Below are 12,645 nucleotides of genomic sequence, written 5' to 3' on the forward strand. Positions count from 1 at the left end.
CTTTATAAGCCTTAGAAGAATCAAATACAGGCTTGCAGCATATGAACACTGCACTATCCCTCAAATTGAGCAATTTGCTAATCAACAAGAGTGGGTAAAGGGCACTCTAGTTGAAGAATTCACTGAAGAAGAAATAACAGAAAAAGCAATCAAGAATCTGGAAAAATCTGTTGACTTGGAATCTTGTGGACAGGTGTTTTTTACAGCTCCTCGGCACCTTGGAGAAGGCACCTCATCTGCCACAGCTCCCCAGCAACCTGCCCAAGTAAGCGCCCCACCAGCAGCAACAGATAAAGGTAAAGAGGTGCAGCATTCAAAAGAACAAGTACACCATTCGGAACAACAAGAAACAATGGTAGATCAGCCGGTTTTGTACAGATTAACAGAGTCAAGGGCAAGACCCCTTAACTCAAGCAAAAGTGACTGAAATTCCTGTACTATAGACACCTCTTAATGAGGAAAGGGCAAAGAAGAGAGATAGGCAGGAAGAGACCCCTCTAGGGACATCTACAGAGCAGCAAGGAGAGAAGAGACAAAGGTTAAATCCTTTTTCAGAGGAAGAAATGCTAGAGGGGCCCACAGAACAACAAATTCCCCCAAGCATGGAGACATCGGCCAGCTCTTTCCAGCAGGAGCAAGAGAGACAGCAGGGGGTGGAAGTAACATCCACAAGGCAACAGGGCAGACAACCCTCTGATATTAAAAAAACATTCACTGATATCAAGGCTAGGAATGAACCAGTGAGACTACAGCTGTACAACCAGCTAATAAGGATGGCCCCTACCAATCAACAAAGGCTAATGGCAGCCTATGACATCCAGGAAGGAAGAATGACCCTCAGTCACTTCAGACCTACAACTCAACAACCCTAATCAGCTGTTGATTACATTAGAACTAAGCTGGAAGTGTTTGGCAAGGATATCCATCCGATGGACCAGATTGAATTGCACAAGCAGACTGGGGAGATGGTATATTCTACTCTAATGGATAAGACATTGTTAGCCCACAAATTGCAAAACTCTTTGCACAACACTGCTGCCCAACTTGAGTTGGAGAAAGCTTCGTCACAAGCCAAGGACAATAGAATCAAGTCCTTGGAGGAGATTATCATAGAGCTGGGACATGATCCCTCTGATCCCAAGGGTGTACAAGCTTTGATAAAAAGGAAGGATGAAGACATAGCTGCCCTAAGAAGACAAATCAGGCTGTCACCCACATTGCATCCTCAAGCTACAGAGGTGGCACAACAAAAAGAGGAGCAGGATGTGGTAGCTTTGCTTACAACCTTACATAAAAGGTTGGTAGAGATAGAGAGTGCCTTGGAAGCATCATTACAGGGAAGACAGGGAGAGTTGGCCTCTCAGCCAATTCAAACAGCTCAGATTCTTACAGCTGCTCCTCCCACGGCCACCACAATAGTACCACCCAGTGTTACAACATCAGAAGTAGGCGCTTCAAGCTCAGCACCAATTTCAGCCACTACTTTAGCACCTAGAGAGTAGGGCACCAGCTTGAAAATGGACAATATGATGAAGGAAATAGAAGCTCAGGAATTACAAATGGCAGAATTGAAAGAAACCAAGGAAAAGTTGGCTACAATTGAGGGAAAATATGACAAATCAAAGCAGGATGTAGCTGAGAAGACAAGAGAAGTCAAAGCCTTGGAAAAAAGAATAAAGGAGCTGGAGAAAGAGCTTACCTTCGATAAAACTCTAGCAGATATCAAGAAAATTTTGTGGGCCAAAATTGGCCAATCCATTACAGACCAATGGCAATCCATTGAAACCATTCATGAGCAAATGGATTTGATAAACTTGGCTCAGTTTGAAAACCAAAAGGCTAGAGCATCTTTAGGAAATATGCCCGAGCAAGCAAATAGAATGATCCAATTTTTGAATACTCGCACCAAAGGGAAGCTGGCAGCATTAGGAATCAGCAACAAGACTGAAACTATCATGCTAATAAAAAGGGTGTTAACCCTTAGGAATTTTGTGCAGACATTGGACAAAAAATGCCAAGAGATGCAAACAGAGGTGGATGAGTTCAAGACAAAGATCATGGCATTACATAGCAGAGGGCTACCAAGTTTATTAACCAGTGCTGGAAGACTTCTGTCACATGAGCTTTATGCCAACGGAGTGAACAATTTTGCTGCCAACCAAATCACAGCTTCCTCAAGCGCATCAGAAGAGACAGGGCCTCCATCAGGATAGAGTGTCTTTGATAAATCAGAAAATCTATTATACATTGCACATGAGATAAAACACCTGTTCGAATTCCAGCCCACTTTCCATAGATACACAGAAGCTGATGAAACACTGACAAAGATACAAAAGCATCAGCTACCTACAGAGGGTTGGTGGAGAGGGATGATAGAGACATTGCTCAGGTGATTTTGTTTATTAATTCTTTTTTGATCAAGATATAGTTCAGCATATACAGATGGCACGATACACCTGTCAAAGGTAAATTAGCATAAAGCAGAATTGAAATGATAACTACAGCTCATCAAAATGCTAAGAAGCCAAGCACACAGGATGAAGACCCAGACAGCAACAGGCAGCGTACTAGCATCAGGGCAACACACGCAGAATAAATGCGCAGCAGGCAGCCGACTCATTCAGCCCAGAAAGTCAAAGTTTTCTGACAAAATAGACAGCTAGCAAGCCAATATTAACTGTAGTGTTTAATTCTTCATTTACTCCCTCGCAAGAGTTGGTGATGTAATTTATTGCTTGAAGACTCATCACCTAGATATTTTGTATCTTGTTTTTGTATATATATCTCCCCATAGAACGTATTTGGGGTTGGTTGGTTAATAATCCTCATTCTAGACTTGCGATGTATACTTTGAGAGCTCTATAATCAAAGACTGCTGGAATGCTTTGGATGAAGAACTGTCTGTTGTGTTATTTAATGGCTAAAGAGTGACTGTGGAATTCCTGTGCTACTACATGGCTCAATAAGTGTTGTCTTACCTCTGTTTATAGTTTATATATGTTTACACCACCATTGTGTTACCATCTAAATAGCAAGAAAGAAGAATAGCTTAGGCTTTGCTTGACTGCACTCTATGCTCAATTCATGTTATTTCTATAAGTTTTCTTCAGAAATGGTTATGAATACACATACTTAAATGATCATGTTTACCCTGTTTCTTTCACATATGACTGTTATTTAGGAATTCTTGATTGCTCCTAGACAAACTTTCATTCACCTTCCCTCTTTGTTAGCTAATGAAATATTCTTAGTTGCCTTTCATCTCTGACCTTCATTCCATCTTTATTCCAGCTTGATATTGTTCTATGTGTAGCTATCCTGCTCTATATTCCTCTTGTGACCAAGAAAACGCAACAGCAAGCCCTAATCCATGACTCCATGCCCAATGGTTTGAACTTCTCACTCTATGCATCCCAACTCTGCTTAAAAACATCATCCTTCCCACTAAAATCAAAACAAAACCCATGTACACCATAACTAGCCTAAAATCAACCCAAAACAAAGCTAAATTTTAAAGAGAGAGCCCTCTCTCACTGCAGGTAGGCTAGGACCTGCAGCCAAAAGATCGGTTTGTGGTTACCTCGGCCATATCCCTTAAGGAGCCATGGGACAACCTGAGTGATAACAGGGGGCACTCCGCACGCAGCTGCAGGAATTTTGAGCACGGGCCTCACAGTTGGGAATCATCACTACCCATGTAGCTACGGGTATGTTAGCAACTGAGTAGCTATTACAGGCCAAAATGGCTAATACTATTGCACTCTCGGCAGGAGCATTGATAGCAGAGAATGCGGCGGACAGAGCTATCATAGGCCGGATTACGGGGCTTCGATTAAATTTGGCTTCCCTCCCATGCGAGAACTTATACCAACTCCATGACAGTGCAATGATGGAGCTCCACGCTAGGGAAGGACATGCAGTACAAGTACTTAGTGAGTAGCAAATTAACATAGAACAGTTGAGCCTCCAATGTGATGAATTGGTAGCACAAAATCGACAGTTGGAGCAAATTGTGGGTGAAGCATGTTGTTGTGCCTCTAAGCTGAAGATTGTGGCAGATTTACCTATCGGCATACGAATCCACAAGTTTGCCAGTGGGTTCTGTGAAGCAAAGGAGGAAGCCACGAGGATCGAGTTGGCCCTCAACTTGCAAATTGCAAAACTGAAACTGAAATCACAGCCCTCTACACCACCAGAGGTCACAAAGCAATGGAAAGGCATCATTCAATCTGGGCGGGAAACAATAACACGTGTTATGCAGGAGTGCGCCGACTTGTTGGATCAGTCACTTATTATGGTCACGTCACTACAAGAAAACCCAACCTTATAGCGGTTGGAAACAGAAGCAAGGGAGCTAAAACAAGCCTATGATAATGTCAAGGGGACCATGCAGACAGTTGCTATTAGACAGTAGTTAGCCAAGATGAGGGAGGCCCAGTCTCTCAAAATACAAGTTGACGCCACTTGGAGAAGGAAGAAGTGCTTAAATAATGCATCCAACATTGGCTTGATGAGGCATTTGAAGTTTCCCCCAACATCGAGGGCAAGTTAGCATACATGAAGGTAGTATATGAGCCCGGACAAGCAACTGAAACGAATATTGATACAGTGATGGCTCGCGTAGAGCGGGTATAGCAGATGGTGGAATATTTTGTTACAAGTGTAAGCGAAGCGCAGACGATGTTGAATGACCTCCGCGTGAAGATTGCCGCACCAGCTGAGTGACTCAAGATGAGTCATGATGATTGTGTTGGGGACCTGTTGGGTAGCAGAGGCCCCGCGTAATGGTTTTGGGGCTCAAAGCCCATGATTTTGGGTAAAATCATGGTAAAGGCTCCGTGAGGTGCACAGAGCGTGAATTGTAATGAGTCAAGTCAAAGGGTTGTCCACCTGAAAATAATGTAAGAAAATAAAAAGTGAGTCGGCCTGCCCATGGTCCGCGGACCATGGAAATGTATAAATAGAGCAAGGCTCTATGGGTAGAAGGTAGTTTTTGGTTTTGATCTTGAATGTTAAGGGTTTATGAAGGCAATATTCTCTCTACATCTATAAGTCCAAGTCAAGGGTGTTGGTAGATAGATAGAGGCTCTACAGCTATGTGCGCAGAGGCCTGGTAGAGTCTGCAGCTATGTGCGCAGACCCCTGCAGCTGAGTGCACAGGGCGGATCTGGTTGTACTAAGAAGGAGATAAATAAAGATAAGAATTTCTAAATCATTGTGTGCTTTACCGCGAATCTATCTGTTGCTTATGTCTAAATTTATTCTCTGTATTTAATAATTATGAATGCGCGCACTAGGTTTTATTGTTAATTGTTTGCTTAAAGACTGTAAGAAGAAGATCAGATCTATAATAGATTCATATAAATAATAATATTCAAGAAGTAACTGGCATGGATCTACGTGAAGGATAGAGTAGTGTAGGTGCGCGGAATGGTTCGCGATCCTTCTAAGTTGCATCAAGACATCCCTAGGGTGCGGAAACCTAGTTCCAGCACCCTCCCATATTACTTCCTTTTGCCGATCCTTAATGACAGTGTACATGTAAATTTGGAAACAATGATGATCCCTAATGACCTTGTCACATAATAATGTACATACATACATATATGCATATAAACATTAGCATAAAACAATCATGATCACAACATAATTATTAGATATCATAAGGATAAGGTTAAGAAAACTTCCTTTATTAATGCAAAACGTGCACAATATTGAGAACAACAGTTCCCAACAGAGCCAAGGAATCTAAAACATCAAATCTAATTACTTTACCCTTTTTGTTACCTTTCTCATGATTGTACTATCACCATCCATTTACACCAATGGACCCAACCAATCCAACTCACTATCATACTCTTACCTTCAGCTGCCCTTATACTTGCACTGCACTGCATCCAGGCCTTACATTTCCTGCTGGATTTCATTTAGATCACCCTAAGCTCCACTAAATTTCCTCTTTGTGAAACCAATTCCCAAGATTCAAAACATAAAAGGAAAGACAAGAAACAAATAAGAAGAAAAGCATGAAAACCAATAACAAGATGACACCACAAACAAAGAGGTGTGGCCATATACTAGACATAAGCAAACCACAAATCAAGTGCAAACAAATCACAAAATACTGAAAGCACAATTCTAACAATAAACACCATGACTCAATCCCATGGTTCCCAAGGAAAGCTCAACCTGAGCCTTCTTCAAGATTTCATGGAAATCTCTTTTTCCATGCAATCCCCTACATCACACTGCCATAAACACATAACTGTCAGTGCATAAAGGAACATAAAATGACACCAATTACCTTACCTTATTGAGCCAAGCATGTTTCCATGCAACTACTCACACATGTCAACCACATGTTCCAAGGATCAAGGCAGCATACATATTAATTTGAAGTCAACCTTTACCAAGACTAATAATGATGTCATAATCCATATTCAAATCATAGTCATTAGACATAATACTACAACTATCAGCTACTTATACTCAAGTACATATCAGTTGTGTCAACACATATGTGTTAGTTCAACCATCTTAAAACAAGATCATTTCTTCATCAAACACAATTAATCAAACATTCAAACAACTATAAACGTACCATGTTAGATAAATCAACTAGACAACATAATAAACACCATACACCCCAACACCAAATAGATGACATAATTAAATAATCAATCACCAAATATACGACATAAGAAAACTGATACCTTAATGTATCTTAGGGGAGGCTATCTTTTCAGCACAATCAATCTAGATTAGCATGATATAACTTCACAACATGTCAACTCAACCATAAATAAGGTCATGATATCCATAATAGTAACTAGTTAACATGTTCGCATCATAAATTCATAAACAATTTTCATTCATGCATAAAAATCACATATGCACCATCAATCGAGATTAGTATGACACAATGTCACAAATGAGTTGACTCATACCTGAATGTCATAACCCTAACCATCTGCATAGGTCGATCCAATTTAGCACGATACATTTAACATCAAGTTATTAATTCCATAACCCTAATCATCAAGTTAATGAACATATAAAAACAATAAGTTAACATATAACATACTCATCAACAACATATAACATAATCATCAAGTTAAATAACATAAAACAACAACAACAATGCATATAATAAGAAGTTACTATCATTCATGACTATATGACCACACTGAGTCACTAGCATCTACCATGCATGTCACCACAACAACAATAAAATGACAAACATGTATATAACCCTAATGCACATAACAATCCATTAACCACATACCTACATACCAAACATACAACCTATATGACGATCTTATCTTACCCCGAAGTCTAGTGGCACAACCTCATTTTGATTATTTGCATCTCCTGCTCTATCTCAGCCAACACATTAGCATCATAACATACCAATAACATCATGGTGATCTAATTGTGTACAATGACCTCATGCACAACAGCCTTCAGCATGACAATGCATGCATAACATAATATAGACACTGACATGCATAACATAATATAGACACTGACATGCATAACAAATTCATATACAACCGACATGCATTCATGACTAACACATCCCAACAACAACATCATCAAATTACACATGACGACACAATGACAACAATGACCACCACCATGAATAGACAACAAGCACATAGTCCAGAAACATAAAGAACACATATGCAACTAACATGCACGCATGAAAAATGCATTCCACCCATCTAGTCCAAGGGTGGAACCATGCTCTGATACTGTTGAGACAGGGTCCCCTAGGGTCGATTTTGGGGTTAAAAGCCCAAGTTTTTGGGAAAAAAACCCAAGTTTTTGTATTTAAAGTGTAAAGTCTCCACAATTTGTGGTCACGAAGCATGTAGATGTAAAGTGTCATAACTGGTTTCCGCCCTTCTTTTATGTAAGTTGTGTCGGCTTTAGAAGATCCACCCATGGTCCACGAACCATGAGATTGTCTAAAAAGAAGAGTCTTAGAAGAGTCTAAGAGAGTTAAGTCATTGATGGGTCAATAAGAGCTAAGAGCGAAGAGTCTTAGAATATAATAAAGGCTCTACAGCTATGTGCGCAGAGGCCTAGGGTAGAAGTCTGCAGCTGAGTGCGTGTACCCCTGCGTAGATGAGTGCGCAGGGTAGTTAGAGTCTGTAAGAAGATCTGAAGTACTAATAAAGAATATTACTCCAGAAATATCTGTGTTTGATTTATTTACTTTTGTTATGAATAAATGCAGTAATGTTATGTTGAATAGTGGTTTCATGATTTAATGTTATATTGATGCGTGAATCTATATGTTTTACATTGTTATATGTATGCAAGTAATAATATCTATTTATGCGAAGAACATATTAATTCATATTGAAGTTATCATATACTTAAGCCGATCTGCATAAATACATACGTAAGAGCAATTACAGAAGTGTGTAAGTGGTTAATTCGCCTGGTTAGGGTCTGTGAACGACAATTGTAGACCTTCGTGAGGGTCTAGAGGCCGATTAAGAGAAGTATATTGATAAGCCCTAAAAGGCTTATCAATCGGTGCAAAGACAAAGTTAGGGCATAAAATGACATCACTACCATCTCTGGGTGCAGAAACTTGGTTCCAGCATCCCCCCATACTGCTTCGGGTGAGACTTCAGTCCGCACTCCGCGGATTGATGCCGAAAGGGCCAGTAGTGTAGGGATTTGTTTGGCTAAATTAACACTAAACCTGGGTCAAGGCCCACTAAGCCAAAAAATAGTTTTGTTTCCGAGTCACCGTATTTGTGTTCGGGGCCTGTTGGGATAGGGTCCCCTAGGGTTGATTTTGGGGTTAAAAGCCCAAGTTTTGGGGCATAAAGCCCAAGTTTTTTTTATGTAAAGTGTAAAGTCTCCACAATTTGTGGTCACGGAGCACGTAGGTGTAGAGTTTCATAAAGGGTTTTCGCCCTTCTTTTATGTAAGTTGTGTCGGCTTTAGAAGATCCACCCATGGTCCGTGGACCATGGCTTTGTATAAAAAGAAGAGTCTTAAAACAGTTTAAGAGAGTTAAGTTGTTGATGGGTCAGTAAGAGCTAAGAGAAAAAAGTCTTAGAATAGAAGAAAGGCTCTGTAGCTATGTGCGTAGAGGCCTAGGGTAGAAGTCCGTAGCTGAATGCACGGACTAGAGTCTGTAGGAAGATCTGAAGTATTAATAAAGAAGATTGCTCTGGAAATATCTGTGTTTGATCTTTTTACTTCTGTTATGAATAAATTTATGTTATGCTAAATAATGGTTTCATGATTTAATGCTATATTGATGCGTGAATCTATATGTTTTACATTGTTATATGTACGAAAGTAATAATATATTTTTATGTGAAGAACATATTAATATATATTTAATTTATCATATACTTAAGCCAATCTAGGTAAATACGGATGCAAGAGCAATTATATAAGCATGTAAGTGGTTAATTCGCTTGGTTAGGGTTCGCGAACGATAGTCGTAGACCTTCGTCAGGGTCTAGAGGCCAATTAAGATAAGTATATCGATAAGCCCTAAAAGGATTATGGATTGGCGCGAAGATAGAGTTAGGGAATAAAACGACATGACTACCATCTCTGGGTGCAGAAACTTGGTTGCAGCATCCCCCCATATTGCTTTGGGTGAGACTTCATTCCGCACTCCACAGATTGATGATGAAAGGGCCAGTAGTGTAGGGATTTGTTTGGCTAAGCAGAGCTGGAAGGTTGATCATTAGCCTTTCTAGTTGAAGGATTTAGGTTTCCATAGTCCTTATTCCTTATAGCCATGAAAATGTCATCCTTATTTCTGGTATCTATTAACAACATTACATGGGAAGAGGAGGATGGATTTTGTGTAACCACATTTGTCTGCTAGTTTGGGAAAGATCTGTAAAAAAAATAGGTGTAGTGGATGTAGCTTTCAAAAATCTATTGATCTCTACACGATGTGGACAATATTTCATGAAATGTTCATCATTGTAGATAATATATGGGTAATGAGGCTTTCAATTATCACCAGGAGACTGATTCTTCTACTTTTCCTATGCAGGGTTCTCTCATTTATTCTTTCCTTTACCCTTTTTCTTACTTCTACATTGCTAAGATTTTCTTTTATTGGAGTGGACAAAATTTATCTCAGTAGTACCCACAGATGTAGGATTGGGAGGGTTTTGATTGCTCACAATGGGAGAATATTTCAAATTAGTTTTATTAGAAGATTTTTTTCACTGAATATTTAGTAACAAAACTAACCATGCCATTAACAACATATGATTCCTTCGAGGGAGTAGGTGGAATAGTATGCTTGGGTCATGGAGCATTGGATATCTTATCATAGAGTGTGCTAAATTAGGTATAAGTCAAATATCCATATTGAGCACAAGCAATGAATTTCTCTTGAGTAACAATTCTTCCTTTGGAAACATCCTCAGTTATAATAGATAGGAGGTATTTGATGAACCATTCTGCCAATAACCAATCGGGAATGTAAGTTTTGACTAATTGAAGTTGATGCCTCCACTCATGTATATGATCAAATATATGGGTGGAGTCAAACTACTTCAATGAGGTCAAATGCTCAGTTTGGGTTTCATAACGAATATGTAATTGGAAATGAGTTAGAAACATAGTTACTAAAGCTTTAAAGTTGTTGAATTAACCTCATGGTAATTCAACATACCACTTAGTTTTCGTACCGGTAAGAGTTCTCTAGAAAATCTGTAAACGAATAGAATCATAATTTAAGGAGTTGGATGAATACCATAAATGATAGGTCATAATGTGATTGGATGGATCTTCTCCAGGATTTTTTTTAAACTTTGGAATGTCATTTGACAATTTTGTATGAATGGTCAGTCACCAAGGATAATGACAAATCAGATCATTCATTAACCGGGACAAATCTGGTAACCCGAGTGTTGCATTGAATTATAATTTCTTATTAAATTACGTCTGCGAAGCTTGACCTTGTGGATAAAGGTTAACTAGTGGTGGAGGATATCCTGGGTATGATGGAATGGGTTGAGAAACTAGTATTTTCATTCCAGGATAAGGAGGATTTTGATAACCAGGATAATTGTAACCAGGTTGTCCAGTTCCATGAAAACCTTGGTAAGGTTGGAATGACCGATTTTGGATCTGTTGGCCTTGATAAGGCATTTGTGGGATGGTTTCTTGGCCAAAGGGAATTTGTAAAATGCCTTGGAATGGTTTCCTAGATGGCTTTAGCATCATTTCAATATTAGGTTGGTTGGTTGGTACTTGTGACATGCTCTGCATAGGTTGGTTTACTTGCATATGAGGTATGGAATGACAAAGAGGTGGAGTTTTTAATTCACTCTGAAGAGATTGGGTAGATGGGTTTTGAGAAATCCCAGATACCGTTGGAGTAATTTCTATTTGGGATACAACCTGAATAGGTTAACTCACTTGAGGTGTAACTTGGGCAGCTTGAGGTATGAATTGAACATATTGGCAAGTAGGAACTTAGGGTGTAGCTGAAACAGGTTGAGAGGTTGGGGTTTGATTTAAGACCAAAATAGGTTGAAAATGAAACGTAGGATTCCAAGGATTATCATCCATTCGTGGAAACGGAGGAACCGTAGGAAGAGGACTCGAAAAGGGTGGAATACCAACTCGTAGGATTTGATGATCATACGGGATCATCCCAGCAACAAGTTTCCCCCATGCTAGAGGATAAGGAGTGTATGGAGGCATCTACTCCCTAGCAGGATGGTATCCAGAATAATATAGATAAGGTTTTTGTGAATGTCATTATCCACTAAGAGATGCACCATATTGCTGCTCCAAAGGAGTTTGGGATGCAACAGGTTATGTAGTTTGTGAAGTGCTTGTTAAGGAGGGACCAAATGAAGACGATAAAGGAAAATTCCATGAACTATTCAACACACCATAAAAGGTTATAGACAATGACTGGTAGTCGGGTGTCACATATGGACCACCATACAAATGAGTTTTTGGTGAATTTACAAACATATAAGTTGTTGCAACTTTAGTTGATTCACTCATCATAGCATACACGTGTTGAGAGACTGTCGTTGACTCAGTCATGGTTAGAATTCTCAAATTATTTTTCTGAGGGAAGTTTAAAAGTGAATTGAAATGATGAGTATAATATAAAGGAGCTTATGTTTGAGTACTAGAGGTAAATATAGAAAAATCATACAATAAGGTTACACAAACAAGAGTTTTAGGGTTAGGAGAATCCTCTTCAGTAATTTCCTCTATGCTAAAAATAATAGGTGGAAGTTGTTCTCTGTCAGGTCCAAAATATACAGGTTGTGGTTGATATGAAGGTGGAGGAAGAGAAGAATGAGTTCATAAAGTAACTGGTTGAATTATTTGTGGTTCCTTAGGCAGTATAACATTAGGTTGTAAAGTGTCTAAATCTACAAATATAGGTTAATGAATTCAGGTTCCAATGTTTGAAGGACTTCAGTTTCAATTGCTTTAGACTCACCAGTTGGTAAAGATGTAATTTCAGGTTCTGTACTTATGGGAAGTGATGATTCTGGTTAATTAACTTTAGATGTGGTTCCAAAAGGGGTAGCTTCTGAAGCACTAGGTTTGGTAGTTTGTGTTTTCTTATTATTACAACAACTAGGTGTTGCCTCTAGAGGTAAAGGAGGT

The sequence above is a fragment of the Pinus tabuliformis genome, chromosome Q, assembly GCF_031772625.1.
Source record: "Pinus tabuliformis cultivar Carrire ecotype Pingquan chromosome Q, CPIR1, whole genome shotgun sequence".
NCBI classification, from domain to species: Eukaryota; Viridiplantae; Streptophyta; class Pinopsida; order Pinales; family Pinaceae; genus Pinus; species Pinus tabuliformis.